The sequence below is a fragment of the Gavialis gangeticus genome, unplaced genomic scaffold (genome assembly GCF_001723915.1).
Source record: "Gavialis gangeticus isolate Ggan-Ray unplaced genomic scaffold, GavGan_comp1, whole genome shotgun sequence".
Taxonomy (NCBI): Eukaryota; Metazoa; Chordata; order Crocodylia; family Gavialidae; genus Gavialis; species Gavialis gangeticus.
In genome coordinates this window covers 188,378,675-188,398,562 of record NW_017729022.1, presented here as the reverse complement: position 1 = coordinate 188,398,562, position 19,888 = coordinate 188,378,675, and the positions used below count along the sequence as shown (strand labels likewise).

The following is a 19,888-nucleotide window of genomic DNA, read 5'->3' as shown; positions in this document are numbered from 1 at the left end:
CGGGCAGCGCCCTCTGAGGGGGCAGCAGCGCTTCCTGCCCCTGCGGGGCACCCGCCGCGCCGCCGCTCCGCAGTTCCCAAGCAAGTGCCTACCGGGCAGGGAAGCAGCATTGCCAGCCAGGTAGGGCTTGGCTTCATGGCTTGTGGTGACTCACCTGCTCCTTTCCAAACTCCTCCTTGCACAGGTGTCAGTCACAGAGGTCATCTAGGCCAGTGGGTCTCAACCTTTTTTTTGCACCAGGACCCATTTGTCAACAGCGATGGGAAGCATTGATTCATAGGTGTAGGCTCAGAAGGAACCTCATCAACTCCGACCCCCGGCCCTGGGCAGAAAAGAGCACTGCGGTCAGACGACCCCAGCCAGGTCCTTGTCCAGTCCATTTTCTTGGGGCCCCCTGATGCGAAGAAGCCGATGGTGGCATTGGCAGTGGCGAGGAGGGAGCCAGCAACAACACCGACTGGTGGCAACTGCCTACCCCGCCGCTTGCCACAGCACTGATTGCTAATGTTCAGGGCTGTGAGGCCCCCACAGCCACAGGTTCTGCAGGATAGGGTGGGCCGGCCCTGATGGGGAGTCTTGACCCAGTGCCCCTCACGTCCAACCTGCTGCCCCCAGGTCCCCAGTCAGGGCTGTCCCTTGAGGGGGGCTGAATCAGGGCAACCGCCCTGAGCCTCACACTTTGGGGGGCCACATCTAGCTGCTCACTACCCATTTCCCCCCTGTTGTTGGCCATGGCAGCTTTTTTGGATCCAGGGCACGCAGGAACGGGCCGGAGTCTCACAAGGGGTGATTTGCCCTGGCCCTGCACCCTGCTTGGGTCAGCTCTGCCCCCTGTGTATGGAGCAGGGGCAGGGCCAGTCCAAGGGTAATTGGTACCCTGGGCATACGGTGTACCTTGATGCCCCCACCACTTCCAATATAGAGGAAAATAAGAAGTCTAGAATGAACATTTACATGTACTTATTTGGTATTCAAAATGAACAATAAAACAATAAAAACAAAAAATTCTTATTGATTGTTTGGAGGCAATCAGGACTCATAGTAGAGATGATATCTTTTATTAGACCACCAAGATTATTGCAAAAACATGTCTTTAATTGCAAGCTTTCGGGCACAAACACCCTTCATCAGGCACTGGAGGAAAGATTGTAAAAGTTCTCCTGGGTAGAAATTAAAGTTCATATTTCATAGGATTTCACAGAGGATAGAAAACGCCTCTGGGCAGTCAGTTCATAGCCAGTATGGAGCCTCTCACCTCCTGTGAGGATCTGTGATAATGCAAATTACTTGGAAACAAAGGCAGGAGCAGGATCTTGATTGTTATTATTGTTTGTTTATTATTTATTGTTTTATTGTTCATTACCATTGTTTATTATTTATTGATGGTTTATTATTGATATAAGATATAGCTTGATCATTGATTGTTTCGCACTTGTCATTAACCCTAACACAATTCTACAAGCTGGCCAGGACTGTTATTTAGAATGATGTTCTGTTAATTTGTTCTGCATATAATTTTGGCATCCCCCAAATTTTGGCACCCTAGGCGACCACCTAGTTTGCCTAATGGTTGGACTGGCCTTGGGCAGAGGGTATGTGTGTGGGGCATGGGGATCCCCAAGCAGCCCCTCACAGGCTGGGACTCCACCAGCCTGCAAGGGAAAAGCCACAGTTTCCCACATTTTTCCTTTAAAAGAGAATCCATTTTTAAAGTTTACTGATTCATTTTTAAAGTTTCCTTGTGACTCTTTCAAATATTCCTGTGACCCACTTTGGATTGTGACCCACAGGTTGAGAAATGCTGATTTATGCCAACCCCCCTGCCTGAGGCAGGGTCATACCTATCCAAATCATCCTGAATGCTCCAGAATCTAAACTCTACACAAGATGCTTGCAACCCTGACACAACAAGAGGTAACACCCAAACTTGCCACAGGTAAAGCAGGAGAACCATGGCAGCCAATGTCCTGATTATATAAAATGTTGATTCAACGTAATTCCAGGGTAGAGGGCAACACCACCTGCTATAGAGGAAGGAACCCCGCCCCCCGGCATCCCAATCTGAGTACAGGGGAAAATTCTTTCCTGATTGCAAATAAGGTGAATGGTCTGACTCTAAGCATAGGGGCAAGACCCTCTAGCCAGGAACCTCTGGCTTTGTTCTCAGCAGAAGCATTGGCACACCACAATCAAAGGCCCCAGCCTTGGCTGTAGCCAACACCCAATGCTTCTGGGAAGGTTTAAAACCCCCCTGACATAAATAGCAGAAGGGGAGGGGGCACAGGGGCAGAAGTATGGAAAATACCTATGGTAGAACATAGATCTAGCTATATCTAGATTGTCCCTGACCAGCGGCTGTCCAACCTCTTTTTGAACATCTCCAGTGACAGAGAGTCCACAACTTTTTAAGGCAGTCTGTTCCACTGCATTGCTATTCTAACAGTGAAGAAGTTTTTCCACATATCCAATCTAAACTTACTTTGCTGCCACTTCAAGCCATTAGCTCATGTCCTCCTCTCTGCAGTGAGAGAAAAGGTGCTTTCCCTCTTCTTTATGGCTGCCCTTCAAGGACTGCTATCATTTTCCCTCTTAAATGCCTGAAGCGTTCATGGCCCTCTCTTCTTTTTAATGGTCTTGATGTTCCATCAGTCAACCTCTCCTTTCTTCTGCAGTTCTGCTGTCTGTTAGCTGCTCCTGGGGAATGAAGCTCCTACTTCACAGCCCTGCAGATTGTTTTTGACTCATTCTAATGATGTTATATTTGTTTTTTTCTTCCATTTTAAATGGAATAGTTTAGCCCTAGGCCCCTAATGTATTAGGAACACTTCTAGTTTCTTTTTAATTGGAGAAAACTATGTGTTGATTCACCTCACCATGTGCACCCATCCCCTTTTCAAAATTCTAGATCAGCCCATGGGGTAGTCCCACTGGCTATATTGGAACAGTGGGCACGATGTGGGTTTGCGCGTGCTTGTTTTCAGGATCAAAACTAGCATGTGTAATGTACTTACGGGGTACGTACTTGCAGGATTTGGCTCGACAGAAGGCAGGAGTGACTGGGAAGTACAGAAAATGGCCAAAGGACATGGGCAACTAGAAGGCCTTCAATGGTGAGGGTGGTAGGTATTCAGAAGTTCTTAACAAACCCCTCCTCCTCACACAAAGCTTCTGTCCTCCGGTTCTTCCAGACAGTTCTTCCAGCCTTCCTTTGTAAGTCATGTTTCCCAGGCCTCTAATCATGTTAGTTTTTTCCCCCTGGACTTTTTCCCATTTGTCCTCCTCTTTCTTGAAGTGCAGTTCCCAAGACTGGACACAGAATTCCAAATAAGGCCTCATCAGTACTGAATAGAGTGTGGTACAAGAACCAACACTGAATAGAGTGAGGGGTTGAGGACCTAACATAAAAGCCAATAGATACAGTGAAGAATTGGCAGAGTTTTGATATATGTTTGTTTTCAGTTTCGCTTTTGCATTTTACTATGGGGTAGAAGTAGGGGAGCACTGAAAGGACCAAAGAAATCATTAAAAGTGTGGGAGAGAACTTGGGAAGTGAATTGAAAAAGGATAGTCATAGTTCATCACCTACCTAGCCGTAAGCAGCAAGTATTATTGGAGATACGGAATTTTCAAAAGTTGATTGAGGTTGTGTTTGTTAATCTTTTTAGATTTTTGAAAATACCACCCAGGAAACTTGTATCTGATGTACAATTGAAGAGGAGTCAGTGAAAAGAATTAGAGAGGGGAACGACAGAGTGTCGATCAAGAAAGATGAACAGACTTTAAATGTGCAAGGTTGCAGTAATCAACATCAGATAGGAATATTAGTCAAGGCAGGAAGGTCATTTTCCCTTCTGATATCAATCAAAAACTGTTAACAGGGAAGCTCAAAATGTTCCTTCGACCCTGGAAAGTTGAAGAATCATTATTTTATAATATGTATCTGAAATATTAGGTATAAACATGATTTCTTTAGCCAGTAGGAAGTCTGATGGGCACGTTATTCTAAAGGCACAGATTTAGATACTCTCACAAGTATATTTTTCCTTTGAGAGGACAATGGAACAGATTCATATATGGGATTCAGTTATACTCCATCTTTGCTCAAATACAAGGTAGTGGAGAGAGTGAGATGAAGAAGATGGTCCTTATGCATCCCTGAATACAAGGGCTACTTAATTCTAATAGCACTGAGTTCCTCAAGTGAATAGGAAAGAATGGCACTGTGTTCTCTGCAACCTTCCAGTCTGAGGCTAAGGTCTATGAAAAAGATAGCATGATCCTGGGCTATACTATTGTTAACGGAGAATCTCCATAGACTTCAACTGTGTATCATCCATGACCTCCCCACTCCTCTCCCATCCTTATTAGTTTTGGCTTTCTCCCATAATACAGCAAATGAGAAGCTTATATGGAATTCACAGAGTGGTGGGAAGCAGTGTTAAGGAAATAACTGAGACCCCTGCTCATGTAGGAAGTGTTGACATGCACACAAAAGGACTCCCTCTGTACAGGGGGCTAATGGATACCCTGGCCAATGGATAGATCAGCAGCTGTGCTCTCACAGACATTGTTCCTGCCTGAAGCATAAAGCTTCCTGGATCTCCTGCTGGGGTATTGCAACTGTGCACTAGTCCCTTAACATAATGTAACCCATAAGGGAATTGGGGAAGCAGATGCATTCAATTATAAAAAAAAAGTCCCATTAGGAAGTTATCTGGTTATCCAATGCCCTGCTCAAGAAAAGATGATCCATCTCTAAACCATCTCATCCTAGTGTTTGTCTAATTTTCTCTTAAAATTTTCAAAGGATGGAGATTCTACAACTTCTCTAGGAATCTCTGTCAATGCTTAACTGCCCTCAGAATTAGGAAGTGCTTCGTACCATCTGGCCTACATTTCTCTTGTTGCAATTAGGACCGTTATTACGCTCTATCACCATCCTCTTTAAAACAATGTTTCAGGTATTTGAAAGGTATTATCAAACCAACCCTCTTAGGCTTTTCTTCTCCAGATTAATCATCCCAGTTCCTCCAGCCTTTCCATGCCAGTCATATTTCCCCATCCTCTAATCATTTTAGTTGATTTCTACTGGACTCCTTACCATTTGTCTACATCGTTCTTGAAGTTCAGTTCCAAGACTGGGCAGAGGCCTCATCAGTACTGAATAGAGTGGAAAAATCACTTCCCTTGGCTTGTAGGTAACACTTCTATTAAGCTAACTCAGTGTGCCAGTGGTCATCAGCATTCTGTGGTGAATTTGTGGGCCAGGATGGCCAAGCTTAGGTCATACCTGGATTGGTGGAAGGACACAGCTGTCACCATTGCTTCTCCCTGCCACCACTTTTCCCTGATGCTCAGCTGCAGCATGGCATGGAAAGCTGCCTGCTTCCCAGCCACCCGGCTACAGTGTGGCACAGTGCAGTGAGGCAAAGCCCCTTTCGCCCAATGCTGTCAAGAGCTCTTGCTACTGAATGCTGTCAAAGCTAAAGATCGGCAGGATTGAATGGCTCTGTGAGCTGGATCTGGCCCATGGGCCATAGGTTGCCAACCTCTGCTGTATATTATTAATTTGTTTGCAACAAGAGCAAACTTTTGCCTCATATTCCATCTGTGGTCCACTATAACTACGAGCTTGTTTTCTGCAATACTTAAGCTTATCCAGTCTTCCCCCATTTTGCATTTGTTCTGTCCCACGTATAGGACTTTGCATTTGTCCTTACTGAATTTCCTTCAATTATTTTTGGATCATTTTTCAAGTTTATCCAGGGCTATTCTGAATCCTGCTCCTATCCTCTGAAGCATTTGCAAGTCCATCCAGTTTGGTGTCATGTATAAATTTGGTAATTGTCAATGAATTCATGTTGGCTGTTCCTAATCACCTTGTTATCCTTGAGGTGTTTTGGAATAGATTCCTTGATGACACACTCCATAATCTTTCCAAGTATAGAGGTCAGACTGACTCGCCTATAATTTCCTTGATTCTCATTCTCCACTTATTTAAAGATAGGCACCAGTAGTGTAACTACAGGTGGATGAGCACAGCATAAGCTGCTTCAGGTGCTGCCTAAGGGAGGGTGCCCCCTCAACTCCATGTCCCTCTACACTCAGCACCTTCCATGCAGCAAGTCTGGTAGCCAGGGCCTAGGAGCACTTGTGAGGTTGGTGCTGGCTAGAATCTTGCTTCAAGAGGAAGTGCTGCTCCCCAAAAATACTAGTTATGCCTCATCTCAGGCCTGCTTCATATGGTGATATGAAGTACAGTATGTGTCTACAGCCTCTGTGGCATGCTGAACCTATTACCATTAAGCACTCCCTGTCCAATCCCTCCCACTACACTGATGTCAAATTCAAGTTATGACCTCTCAATGTAGCTGGTATTCAGAGGTCGTGAGCAGGCACCAAGCAGTGCTCTCAGGCTCACTATCTCCAGTATGGTTACTGCAGTGTGTGCTCAAGGGTACTCTAAGCACATGGCCTCATTTCTAGGATTTGGCAGGCCTGGAGTAGGATCCCATGGACAGAAAGTGCTGCATGGCAGCAGTCCCAGGGGCAGCACCACAGTAGTGTAGGTAAGGTTAGAGCCTTCTTTCTAGCCCCTTTCTGCTTCTGTGGTGATGTAGAGGGGCAGTAAATGAGGGGATCAAACCACTGGGGAGCTCCTTGGCATGGGGAGAGCTATGTGTGCTGGAGAGCTAGCGTAATTCTGGTCTGTTCTCTTTAAATTGTTAATCCACTTTCATCACTAACGTATCCAAACCCCTTCCTATAATGGACCAAGCACTGTGACTAGCATCTCCTGCAGATTCCGTCTCTAAGGGGAAAATGTTGTGTGCAATATGCTACCTTGTTTTGGTTGTATCATTTTGAGCATGGTTATTTATTTCTTTAATTAAAGTAAGCCCCCCCTAACAATGCTGGAAGGTAGAAAATAATGTCTAAGGAAAGAGTCTGCGTGGTCAAAGTGCCATTGCACTCCAGGTAATTCTGGCTGCTGGAGGTGTCTCTGGGGGCTACAGACAGATGGGTATAGTTTTAGAGTAGCTAAAAAGAGTGATTCTAGAGTTTGGCCTAAGGATAAGGAAAATACAATAGTGGTTTAATCTCCTTTAGGTCTCTAGCCTTACCTTCTTTTCTTGTTGGAAACATAGTTTACCAGAACAGAAAATCAAGCATATTTTAAGTAACTTGTATTTGTCAACTCAGGGGACTATCAGCATCATCTTAAGATGATATTTTCTCTTTCTCATGTCATATGAAGTAACAGTGGAGTTGTCTAAACTAAGCGTTAGAATGGAGGTATTATTTTAATTTTGGACACATTAGAATTTTTTAACATAAATTATTCTGATAACATGGCAAGCTGCCTTTCTGCTGTATTACCTGAAAACATTCAATTTGTTTCACATTTTTATTTGGAATTTAGAGTATGTTGATGAAGGATGCATTATAAGGAATTATATTTATAATTTTATTGCTGATTAAATATGATCAATTTTGAACTGTTTGAGGGAAGAGATTACATTTTTATGGATCTTCAAGGGACATATTGTAAACATATTAAAATATGATGCTCTACACATTGCATGCATTGTTATAAACCTATTTGTTTTATAAAAAGTAACTAGTTTCAAATTGCTTTTGATTTTAGAGGAAACCAGGGAATAGTAAGAGGCAAGAATTTTTCTATAAAATTTCTGATCATATACACTAACATTATACAAATACAGCAGAAGGGTGGTAGTGGGGAACAAAAATATGTTCTCCTTCTTTTCAGTCTCACATTAAAATTAATCATATAATTTTATTATTGTAATTCACTTTCATTACAGTATTGACTAGACGCCAAGATTGGGCATTGAACTAGACACTACACAAGTTCATAGAAAGTGTCCCTGCTTCATATACCTTGTAATCTATGGCAAGAAAACAAGACAATTTGTGGGAGAGGAAGAAGAGGCTCTGGCTTTTTTTTTTTTTTTTTTTTAAAACCCCTTTTTTTCCTCTCTCCCCACCACCAAAAATAAAAGAAAGAAAAAAGGAAAAGGTAAGAGTGTAATTCTGGATACTTTGAAGTCAGTGTCAAGAAACTTTCTGACTTGAATGGGCCAGGATTTTACCCTTGGTAATCTCTTATTAAAGACATTTAGTGAATGGGAGTTGCATTCATCTGCTAGGCTGAAATGTACTATCGCTTTTAGCTTCCTTATTGATTAGATTCTGAATAACTAGTGATGCTTTCAGATAATAAGCACAGTGAAGTTATCCATTTTTTTTTATCAGAAGTGCTACATCAACCATTCAACTTGTTCTTCTGTAATTTACTCACTATATGGTTCTATATGCTCTGAACACTTATAAGTTAGGGTGAGGTTACACATTATAATTAGATCATGTTAAGAGCACCTAACACTTGAATGATCACAAGTTATGGCTCATTAATTAGTGCTAAAGGCTACCTAGCTGGAGTTAAATTTATTTTTGGGTGCTCACCTGAGATAAAACCACCAATGTGCAGTCCTTCAGTATCTCAGGAGGCACTGCTCCCTGGTGGACTATTTGTCATGCAGGCAGTTTGCTTGGAGCAAGGGGAAGAGAAGCCAGGCACTAGGCATTGGATCCTGCCCAGGGATGGTAAGTGATCCAGAGCTGCCTGTGCCTTTGGTCGGCTACGTGTGTTTGGGGCACGTGCTGAGAAGCTCAGAGTATTGCTGGCTGAGTGGTTGCTGCTTACTGAGTGATTGCTGCCTGGGCCTGACAGAAGCCCTAACAAGGGGGTGCAGCCAGTCCAGGCTCAGCAGGGTATAAAAGGAGATTCCCTGAACAACCAGGGAGCCAGCGAACAGGGGTTGCAAGCAGGGTAAGCAATTTGCAGGTCAATTTGCAAGTCAGTTTGACGCGCCCCCCTCATCGAGGGGAGAGTCTGTAAGCTTGGTGTGAGGAAGCAGGAAAAAAGGAAACTTTGAGGGCCAATGAGCAGTCAACAGGCCAGCTTCCAGGTGACTTTGCCATGGAAAGCATCCTTGGAAGAAGGGCAGTAAGAGAGAAGGCAGATTAAAAGACCCAGGGAAATGGCTGGAGGATGTCATAATGCCAAAGGCACTACCATGGCCTCTGCTTCCACCTGTGAGGCTTCTGTCCAAACAGGACTGCTCACCATCGAGGCTTCCATCTACGTCCAGGCATGAATGGCGTGTGCCCCAGTAGCTAGGGGGGCTTGACTGCGCCAGTGTGGCAGGAGCCCAGTGCCAGTGAGCTCCCACAGATGCCACCAGCACTGTTGGGGGGTGGGGGGGTGGTGAGCACTGACCACTGGGTGGCGATCACCCACAGGCATCGCTGGCAGTGTCAGCAGTACTTTTTTGCAGGGGTTGCATGTGCACCCACGTGCACCGTCTACGTGTTGCCCCTGCATCCAAGTTTGGTGCTGTGGGGACCATGGCTTGCAGGTTCTTTCCAGTGATGGCCATGTTGGGGTTCCTGTGGTGTGAGCAGTGCCTCCTGGTGGTGTCTCTCGGGACAGGCAAGAGAGCTATGGGAGGAGGTGATGAGGCTCTGAAGAATCCTCTGCGAGGAGTTCATTAATTCAATGCTGGAGGAGACCTCAGGGACTGTGGAGGAAGAACCACTAGAGATAGTGCTAAAGAAGAGAGAGGACATGGACTCCCAGGAGGCTAGAAGCTCATGACCCCTGGCAGAAATAGGAAACTTTACCTCCATCTGCAGCCGTTGTCTGGAGAACAGATATGAAAACAATACTTGGCATTTGGGGGGGGTGGAGGGAGGGCTGTGTGGTGGGCCAGTAGGGGTCGCTTCTGCGTTGAGCCACCCACCTCACTGTGCCCGACCACCTTCCAGGCTCTGAGTGCCTCCCTAGGGGTGCCTTGCGTCCAGCTGACCCCCTTCCTGGAGCACACTTGCTAGCCTGGGGGTAACGTAAGTTGCCACCACCTCAAGAAGGGACTCTCTTGGCCCTGTGTCCTCAGCGAAACACAGGCCTAATAGTCCTATGGGCACTTGACCCAGTACAGGCACTTGGGGCACTTCCCCAAATTGGGGGCCAAAAAGGAGAGTCTCCTTTAGTCCGCAGACCTAAGACGCCTCTTAGGCATAGTTTAGACCCACCCCTCAATAAGTCTCCTACACCGGTCACAAAGGAGAACTTTATTGATTACAAGGGGTAGAGTAAAAATAGGGTACAAGATAGAGCAATATCATAGAAATCCCAAAGAGTAACAGTCTGGCTAAGGTAGCCTTTTGATCACTCATCTGAGTTACTGCCAGTTATATATCTAATCAGATCTCGAGTAGCTTACTCGCAAGCATCATCCAGAGGCTGTTGGAGATTCCCTCTGGAGACAGGCCATTCCTAGCTCATGAGCTATGGGGGAGAGAGCCCATTTCAAATGGTAAAGCTCCTCTCTAAGTCTGAGTCCCCCACATGGCTGCTGCCCCCTCCTCCTGGGCAGTCTTAACTTATAAAGCCCCTGTGACCTCGTTCACCTGGTCCAATGAAAGCCAGCACCTGTTGGCTGTTGGCCAACCAATTTGAAATACATCACTAGTTGCCGGGCAGACTGTAGCCCACCAGGTAGAAGCCTCTCACCCAGGTAGGTGATACCAGTCATGTAGGCAGAGGGAGCAGGTTTCCCCCCTCCCTCAGGAATGTATCCATCTCAGGTTACCTAAAGAGATAGGGTAAAGGTGTGTCTCCTCTGCTGGGCCCATCCTAATCAAATTGTCACACAGCAGAGATTTTGGGGAGAAACAAAGGTGGTTTCCTTCCACAGGCTCCATGGCAGAGGGGCTCTCTCCTCCACCCAGCCCCTTCACAGCTGCAGCACAAGACTGCTCAGCCCAGTTATTGGCTGTGCCAGGAATGCGGGTAGGGGAAGAGAGCCTCCTGCTATATGGACCTGGCCCAGCCCCCACAATAGCCAACCCAGCAATCATGGGGGGGAGCACCACAGCACAGGAGCTCCCTCTACCCACTGCCCCCAGTTGCCAGCTGGTGAGGGGGCAGGGCTTGGGAGAGGGGTCGCTCTGGCAGCCTCCTGTGAGGCATGTGGAAGCACCCCTTGCCTGCTGGCCTTAGCTAGTGTGGGCAGGCTCTGAGCCCCCCTACCGAACATTGAACATCTATTCAATTCACCCCAGCTTTAACTTATAGTGCTTTAGGTAAAGTATAATAGTTTGAGTGCTTCCACCAGGGGCTTTTTGAATGTCTGTACTTAGCCATATATTACAGCGACACAAAACATTTAAAAAGATTTAATTTAGTTTCATGAACACCTTCTGAACTTTGTGAGCTTTTTTTTGTTTCCCTTTTGGGGGTGGGGGAAGCCATCAGCATAAGCAAATCAAAAAGCATGGTTTTATGTGGAGTGTGTGTGGGTGGATTTGGCAAATATTCTGTTGCCTAGTTGACCCATTAACCCATTGTTGCTCATGGGACCAGATTTTTTGTATTAGCTGATCATTTGTACATTAATACAAAGGAGTTTAAGTCAGAATAGAATATTAATTTAATTTGGTCCTTGTACCTAGCCCAGAAATTTTAAGAGAAACACTGTCAGGAGCTTTTCTTTATAGATGTGTCTTACCACCCCCTTTTTGCAAATATGTCTGACTTAAGAGGCATCAGAACTTGTATAGTTCTGCTGTGAGGAAAACTGAGGAGGGTGGTACTGAAAGCTCATATATGTGAGTCTACACACCTACATGCTGTACATCTGTGATTTATAGGAATTTAGTGTTGTTGATATGGTCTGAAGGAAAGAAGCGGGGTTAGATGTGGGGGCAGAGGATGTGACATTCATGTGCAGTGGTGGGGAGAGGGCAGTACTGTAAAGGATTTTTCCCTGGGGGAAAGATTCCTGTCCTCTGAAGATCCAGGAGACCGAAGAGTTAATCGCACTTACCTGATCGTTGTAAATGCCTGGAAGATGTAAGCTGAGGTTAGTTAAATGGAGTGAAATCCTTGAATGTCTTCATTTCGATTTCACAGTACTTCCTCTCCTTCCTGGATACATTCTATTTGCTTTTAGATTTCACTCTACTGTAAATGACCCTCACCAGCCCAAAGACTAGATTATAAAAAGTGCTTGAAGGCCAGAGCCATTTTGATGTGTTGCTGTATTTTAAATTATTTAATTTTTGTTCACCTGGAATTTCTGAGTTGTACACCTCTTTGAAATCTGCCTTTTTCTGGTTTCTGTCTTATGTGAATATCAGAATTTTTTTCCATCTCATTTCCTTTTGGTGGAATTCTCATTAAACTGAAACTTCATTTTATCAGAGGAGTCAGATTATTAAAAACTGCAGTCTTTTCAATTTATTAATATATTGTTTTATTTATTGTACAGTTTGATTATGCTTTTGTAAAAACGTTTAGGGTGAGATCAGGAAAAACACACAGTGTTGGCTTAATTCTGGTTGTCAACTTTAAACAAAGGCCAAAGCTTAGGGCAACACTGAGTGCTTTTAAAAATCTACCCATACTAAACAATAACATGAGCAATAATGGTTATTTAAAAAAAAAAGGTAAGTGGATATTTGTTCGTACAAAGTAAATATTAGAAAAGCACATGATATTGTTACTTGAATTTGAAGAAATACGTTTCTTATAACAAGAATTATCAAGTAATTTGCTGGTGTTGCCAGTAGAAAATAAGTAAGAGTTTTATTCCTCTAATAATTCGTAGCTTTATCAGAAATTAGTAGGTGCATTAGTGTAGAATGGGGGCAAACTTCTCATCAGGTATGCCACAAATTAGCCCCACATCCTCCTTAACTGCTATGCTGAGATCCCCTTCCTCTGCCCAGTCTGCTGCTCTGCTTTCTGCTCCCTACTCTGTGCTCTCTGCCTAATCTCTTGCTCTGCCTTCTGTGTTTGCCTTATTTGCTGCTGTGCTGACCTATTCCCTAACTGATAGAAGTGTGCCACACTGAGAGGCTGCCTGTGCTACTTGTGCTGCAGGTTAGCTACCTCTGGTGTAGAACATAGCCTTGAGATCCAGGGCTCAAGACAGAACAAAGGGCGGACTCCTATTACCCTTTGACCTTAATAGGAGTTTTCTAGCTGTGTTAGAAGCTTTTTTCACACTTGTACATAGTTGATAATTCAGGGTGAATGTGTAAGCATGTGTGTGTAGACTAAGCATGTGCATTAGGATACACATTGGCCAGGGACTAGTGCGCATACCTGAGCATCAGTCCTGAGGAGGGCACTCCTGTGTTTTAACCTAGTGGTTTTAAACCTGAGAGTGATAGCACCCTGGGATGCCTTGAGATTCTTTTAAGTGTGTTGCACAATACTAAGCTCTCAAAGACCTACACATGATTCACAAGATAAACCCAGAGATTTCAAGTAGAAATCCTTGTCAAAAACAGTCTCATCTGCTGTGACCTTTCTGGGTTCTTTGCAAAGGAAGAATTGCTGTTATTTTTCTGTAGTCAAGAAACAACTGAAAATTAAGAGCTGGCATTTTCCTAGGGGTGTCTTGAGTCTAACAAGGTTGAGAACCACTGTTTCAGCCCTGGTGATGGAGAGGTTATGGCACTTGCCTAGAAAGCTGGCAACTGGGTGGGTTTTGTCCGGCAACACTTCTGTGCATTACACACCTTCAGTAGGTGCACATATGTAGACCAATGCACAATCTTCTGAGTACGCTCGATGTACACGCAGATGCTTACCCACACAAGCTGCGGGGGGACTAGATTTGCAGATTGTGCATAAGTGCCAAAAATGCTACTTATGTGATTAGAAAATTGCCATGTAAGCACACAAAGGGTAATAAAATTCTGTCAGAAGTTTTAAAAAGAAAATAAAAATATTTTTCAGGGTTTGCCAACTAGCAAATTAAGCAAATCTGTAGAACATCTTTATTTCAAGCTACACACTTTCAAAGGAAATAATGTTTGACTTACAATATATGCCCTTTTTCTAGTTGAATTAGAACTTCATTATTTTAAATGTAAGCATTCTTTCAGTCTTGAGCAATTTAATGTTTTTTTCATGAAAGCCTGAAACCACTAGAAATCAGTTCCTATTCAATCACACCCAGCATACTTTAAGGGATATTAAAACTTTAAAAAAAATGAGTGCTGCACTAAAAATGATAAAGGCCCAAAATAAACTGATTGCATCAAAGAAAAACAAACAGCTTCCAGTCACAAGCAGCATAATGCAGTTCAGTTAACTTGCTGATGTCACTCAAAATGACCCAGAGCTCTGTTCTGCCAACAATAGGCTCAGTGTGTGCCTAACTGTGGGCCTCTTTGGTCCCACAGCTGCAGGCCGTAAATACAGTTCAGGAGATTAAGGTATTAAAATGACCCTCTTTGGTGACTAGAGAACAACGCCTTAGGCATTCCACCCTGCCTTGAAGGCAATCTGGAAACTCCCAATGATGTCAGGTGACCATATGGAGCTTACTCGAGGATGTCTTAACATGTGGATTTGCTCTTCCCTGGTTGACATAGCCATCATTTCCTATGTTAGCTAGGGAGTATTTTATATGTTGGAATTGTGCCTTCAGCTCCCCAGAAGTCTCCACAATGCTGGTAATACAGCTTGTCTGTTAAATGCAAACTCAGTCCATATAATTCAGGGGTGTCAAACATACGGCTGGTGAGCTGGTTCTGGTTTGCAGAACTACCCCATCCAACCCAGCAGACTACTGCTGAGCCATAGTTTGGGTTTATGGCCAGCAGTGGGCATGGCCTGCCACAGAATCCAAGGCCTTGGGAGAGGGGGCAAAACCTGTTGTGGCATGAGGGCTGTGCCCATACAGCTCTCACTTGCCCCACTGCTGCTTGGCCCAATACTGCTTGTGTTACATTCACTATGACAAGTAGCCATCTGGTCGGTGGCCACAGTGGCTATCGCCACTGCCATGGCCATCACCACCACCACCACCACCACCACCACCACCAGTGCATCTGTAGGGACCACTGCTCTGTACCTCAGGCCAGGTCCAGCCTGTGAGAAGCTCCCCAGTCTGGATCTGGCCTGGGTTACAAAGTGAGTTTGACATTCCTGATATGAGTAAAGGAACATTGCTTGCTTTGAAAACTATAAATCCTTTATGCAGCGCAGGTTATAATTGAGGCACCAAACCCTCAGTGTTCCCAGCTACTTTCTCACAGATTTATGAAGAAATAACAAAAAGCCAGACGGTATTTGGAAAAACCACATCATGGTCCAAAAGGACAAAATGTAGTAGGAGGTGTCACATCCTTCTCTGAGCCTCTTTATTACTTAAAGGATCCTTTAAACTTCTTTGCTGTAATGATTATTTACTTTTTCATACCTGAAAATATCTTCTTCTCTGTAATTTTTGACAATGCGTTAAAATTATGAGCTGTATTCAACAGGAATTTCCACTTCTAGAAGCAATAATATGAGCATGTTGGGTTTTTGAGTCTTGGCCACCTTGGTTCATATTAATCTATTATTTCTCAAATGCACATCTCTCAGAAAAAGCAGGGCACACCAAATAAATTAAACCTCTGAAGAAGAATATTAGAGTCAGAGAGGCATAACTGATTGAGATTGGCTGTGCTTTCTTAAAATGTAGAGATATCCTAGTTCAACATTTTGTCAGCAAACTGTGGCTTAGTGATTAATGATCTGATAGAAAATTATGAATCTTTCAAGAAGACATTTAAAGTACACATGTTTAAAATATGTTCCTTGAGGTCTTCCAATTAAGGACTGTCCAATTAAACTCTGTGCTGTGTATACTAAGCACCAATACAACAGCTTTGTGCCAGTGTAAACACAAGTGGACTCGCAAAATATAGCCCTATACCAGTTAACTTATTAGAATTAGGGTGCATTTGCGCATGCATATTAATACCCAGCAATAAACTCTGCTGGAGTTTATTGCTCCTGGACACCATGTTTACAGATGTGCCTGGGACTGCAGCATATTTAGCTGGATTGGAGCAGCCCTGGCTGGCAGGGCCGGGGGCGGGGGGCAGGGGTCAGTCTGCCAGCTTGGGGCTGCTCCAACCTGATTCAACATACTGCAGGAAGTCTGGGTGGGTCATGAGGATGCTCCAGTATGGGGCCACCTTGCAGTCAGCCCCTATACTGAAGCACCTTTATGCCCTAGCCAGCTGGGTCAGCATCTACACATGTGCTGCTGCACAAGAAAATAATATGCAGCAGGATAGTACTTGTATTTACAAGTAATAACCTGCTATGGAGTTTACTACTTTCCTGTGGACAAATAGGGCCACGTGTAGACGCTGAGAAGTTTACCGCAGAGCTAGTTGTTCTATTGTGCAGTAAACATCTTGTGTAGACATGCCCTTACTCTGGGAAAAATTAGAAGTTAAAGTACACTGGTGTAAGTTACATCAATGTAGATGTTATATGTTTGCTTCTTTGTTGGGGTAACTTGGTATGCTTAATGCAAACAAGCTATTTCCAGAGTCCTTGCCACCTAGTGGCAAAGCACTGTAACAGCACCTTTTGTCTCTACTACCCATTGCTTTTATTCATACTGACAGAAAGCAAGTAAACTGGCAGAGGACTAAAGGGTCCTTTAAGACTACAATATAATTCAGTGGAATAATGATACAAAATACTTTCTGGAAAGTGTTAGGATTCTTAAGCTTGGCACTTGACGAGGATTACTATATGCTCTCCTGATTAGCTGTGGAAATAAAGCATAATTGTGTGTGTGCACATAGGATCATAGGAAAGTAGAGGTGGAAGACACCTCATGAGGTCCTCTAGTCCAGGCCCCTGCTGAAGGCAGGATCATCTCTGACTAAACCATCTCAGGCAAGTGTCTGTCTCGGTGTGTCTACATGTCCATTAATGCGTTTTAGTTAATGTGTATTAAATCTAGTACCTCCGGGTGCTTGTAGATGTGCCTGGAGGCTGTTCCAACATGCTGTAATTACAGTGTGTCAGAGCAGACTTGACTAATCAAGTCTGCTGGAGTGCGCTTAGCACACTCTAGCTAGCCTCCACATCTCATGTATTAACGTCCACACACTTCAAAATGGTGGCGGGGACACTTTAACTATAGCTCATTTGACAAACTTTAATTAAAGCACCCCACTGCCATTTTGAAGCGCAGGGACACCGATGCATGAGACACCGTGGGCACTTTAATTAGAGTGGTTCTCAGAGCTGCTGTAATTAAAGTGCCCCCATCCAGTCCTGTAGCACATGTAAAAATGACGTCTATTGTGAGGTACTAGGAAAATGTGCATTAGCCCAGCTTAATGTGCATTACCTAAAGAACACAGTTTTTAGTGACACCTTAATGCGCATTAGCCTATTTTAATGTGCATTAATGAAAGTGCATTTTTGGTGACACTTTAATATGCATTAAAATGGGATAACGTGCATTAAAGTGCACATGTAGACACGCGCAGTGATTCTCAACCAGGATGCCACAGTTCTTTGGGGTGTCTTGAGATCTCTTCAATGGTACCACAAGGTGCCATGCAATGTTAGTACTGTTAGGTATGCAAACCTGATTCACACAATAAAACTTTGAGATTTCAAATAGGAATTCAGAATGTTAAAAACATTCTGACCTTTTCTGGTTTTTGCAACGTAAGAATTGCTCTGTTATTTTTCTGGAGTCAAACATTGTGCAAAAATTAAGAGCTGGTACTTTCTGAGGGGTGCCTTCAGTTCAACAAAGTGCCTTGGGTCTAAGGAAGTTGCAAATCACTAGTCTATCTAAGCTGCTTCTGAAAATGTCTAAGGCTGGAGAGTCCACAACATATCTAGGTATCTTGTTCTAATGCTGAACCACCCTCCTAGTCAGAGTTCCTGCTAATCTCCAACCTAAATTTCCTCTTGTGCCGTTTGAAGAAATCTAAGCTGGAGATTAAAGGTCGGAGATTCTCACGCTGTCACTCACACGTGTGTGTGTGTGTGTGAACTCCAGGATATAATGAGATTTGTAGTGTGAAATCCTCTATTTTTCACCAAACAGGTACAGCCTGGGCACTGATGGCATAAAGTACTGCTCTATTAACATGCCTTGATTCTTACATAACCTTCCAGAGATGAATGGGAAGTTCAGTTTATGTGACTGATCTAGCTCCTCTGCTGAGAAAGCCAACAAAGGTGGCAATTATTGCCAGCTGCTCTGGTGTTTTAGTGAAAGGGCTGTCTAAACACTGAGAAATAAAGCTACCCAGAATGGTATGTTTTGAAATAAAACTTTATCTCAAAGATAAAAACTGTAAATATTCTTGTATTGAGAGGAAACCAAAGCAGGTGCATATGTGGGTAAATCTAGACCATGTATAGCCATGGCATTCTGTTTGTCTTTCTACAATGTATAAAACCATCCAATTGTGTCTTTGCCACTAAAGATTCACTTTCCTACATGTCATTCTTATTAAATAGAATTACATGTAGATTGTATTATAAAGACAGAAAAACACACAGCTTTCTAGCATGACTATAATTAATTTAATGTAATCATAAATCACCTAACAGTTTGGAGCTGTGGTCCAGATGATCTGATTCCAGGCATTCAAAATACTATATTCAAATTGAGGGATGATCCTTTTTTGAGCAGTGAGGCTGGACTAGATGACCTTGTGAGGTCTCTTCCAGCCCTAGTTTCCTATGATCCTATAGGTTTATGGTCCTAGTTCATCAAAGTAATGAGGCACATGAGTAAATCTATCCTTCCTTAGCAAAGCGCTTACTCTAAGTCCCCTTAAAATTACCAGGACTTAAACATAGATTTGAAGATAAGTATGCAAGTGCTGGGCTAGGTCCAGAGATTTTGTTTGGAGGAGTTGAAGTAGGTCTCTGAATGCCATGTCTACACTACACAGTGGGTCTCTGCACGGTGCTCCCTGTCACTGCAGGATGGATTGGGGGTTATTGTCCAACTCCTCGTAGCTCCCCAAATCCTACCTGTATCCACTGTTGAATATATAGACAAGACTTATAGCAGGTTAGGGATGGACTCTGAAATGGAGGCAGAGGGGCTTGTGTTCAAATTTGTGTCCTCACCTGTTGCCAACTCCTCTTATTCATACTAAGTAGCTGCTTACACCCCTAATACTCTTACAGAGATCAATGTGACTAGTCACCAGGTGAGGTACAAAGCATCCTTTTAATCTCTTCCTTCTTTCCATTTTCAAAATGTACCACTAAGCTGTTTGAGTCAGAACTTGATCTCCAGCTCATCAGGTCTGTTCAACTCTCTCCACATAAAGAACAAGTATTTGGACTCTATGCAGTGAAAGGTAAAAGAGCCCTCTTGACAATTTTGGCCCAAAATACAGTTCTCACCCTGGCTGCAACACCAGACCTGTAATGTGCAAGAGCAGTTGCAGCCCCTCCACATCAGCTGAGCCACACTGGTCCAGCACAGGTTGGGCAGAATCCTTTAGCTTGTGGAAGGCTACACAGGTATCAGAACATGAGCTGTTCTTAATCTGCATGGTAACTTTTGGGAACATAAATAGATACAATTATTGTTCCTAAAGTTGTCTGTTTCTAAAGGAAAAAATAAATTATTTTTCCTAAAGCTGTCTCTCTTCCTTGCCCATTTTTGCCTCTCTCTCATTTCTTTTGCTATCTCTTGCTTTTGTTTTTTTCATTTCTCTGGGTGCAGACTTTTGAAAGGCTGAGGCTTGCCACATATGCTTAATTTTTTTTGTTAAGGATTCTGGATAGTATAACACAAATTGAGCTTGTGGTCAGTAATACTGTAACTAGAATGACCATTAGAGATCTCTGACTATGCCCTTGTTATGACATTAGGAATTGCTTTCTTTCTTTCCTGTTGACCACTGTTCTCCCCCTGTTTTATGTTTGGTGCTCTTTTCTTTTCCTAAATTTTCCCCCATTCTTTCCTGGCCATCTCTTCTCCCCTCTCCCCAGGTT

At 43.7% G+C, this 19,888-nt stretch overlaps 1 long non-coding RNA gene across 1 annotated transcript in view; it reads left to right on the top strand.

The window, feature by feature from the left end:
* The first annotated feature begins 7 nt into the window (after positions 1 to 7).
* Positions 8 to 19,888, top strand: part of LOC109296988 — a 257,586-nt gene continuing 237,705 nt past the window's right edge. The window contains exons 1-2 of the long non-coding RNA XR_002097131.1: positions 8 to 120; positions 3,029 to 3,119. This is a non-coding gene — a long non-coding RNA (uncharacterized LOC109296988). The remainder of the gene's footprint in view (positions 121 to 3,028; positions 3,120 to 19,888) is intronic.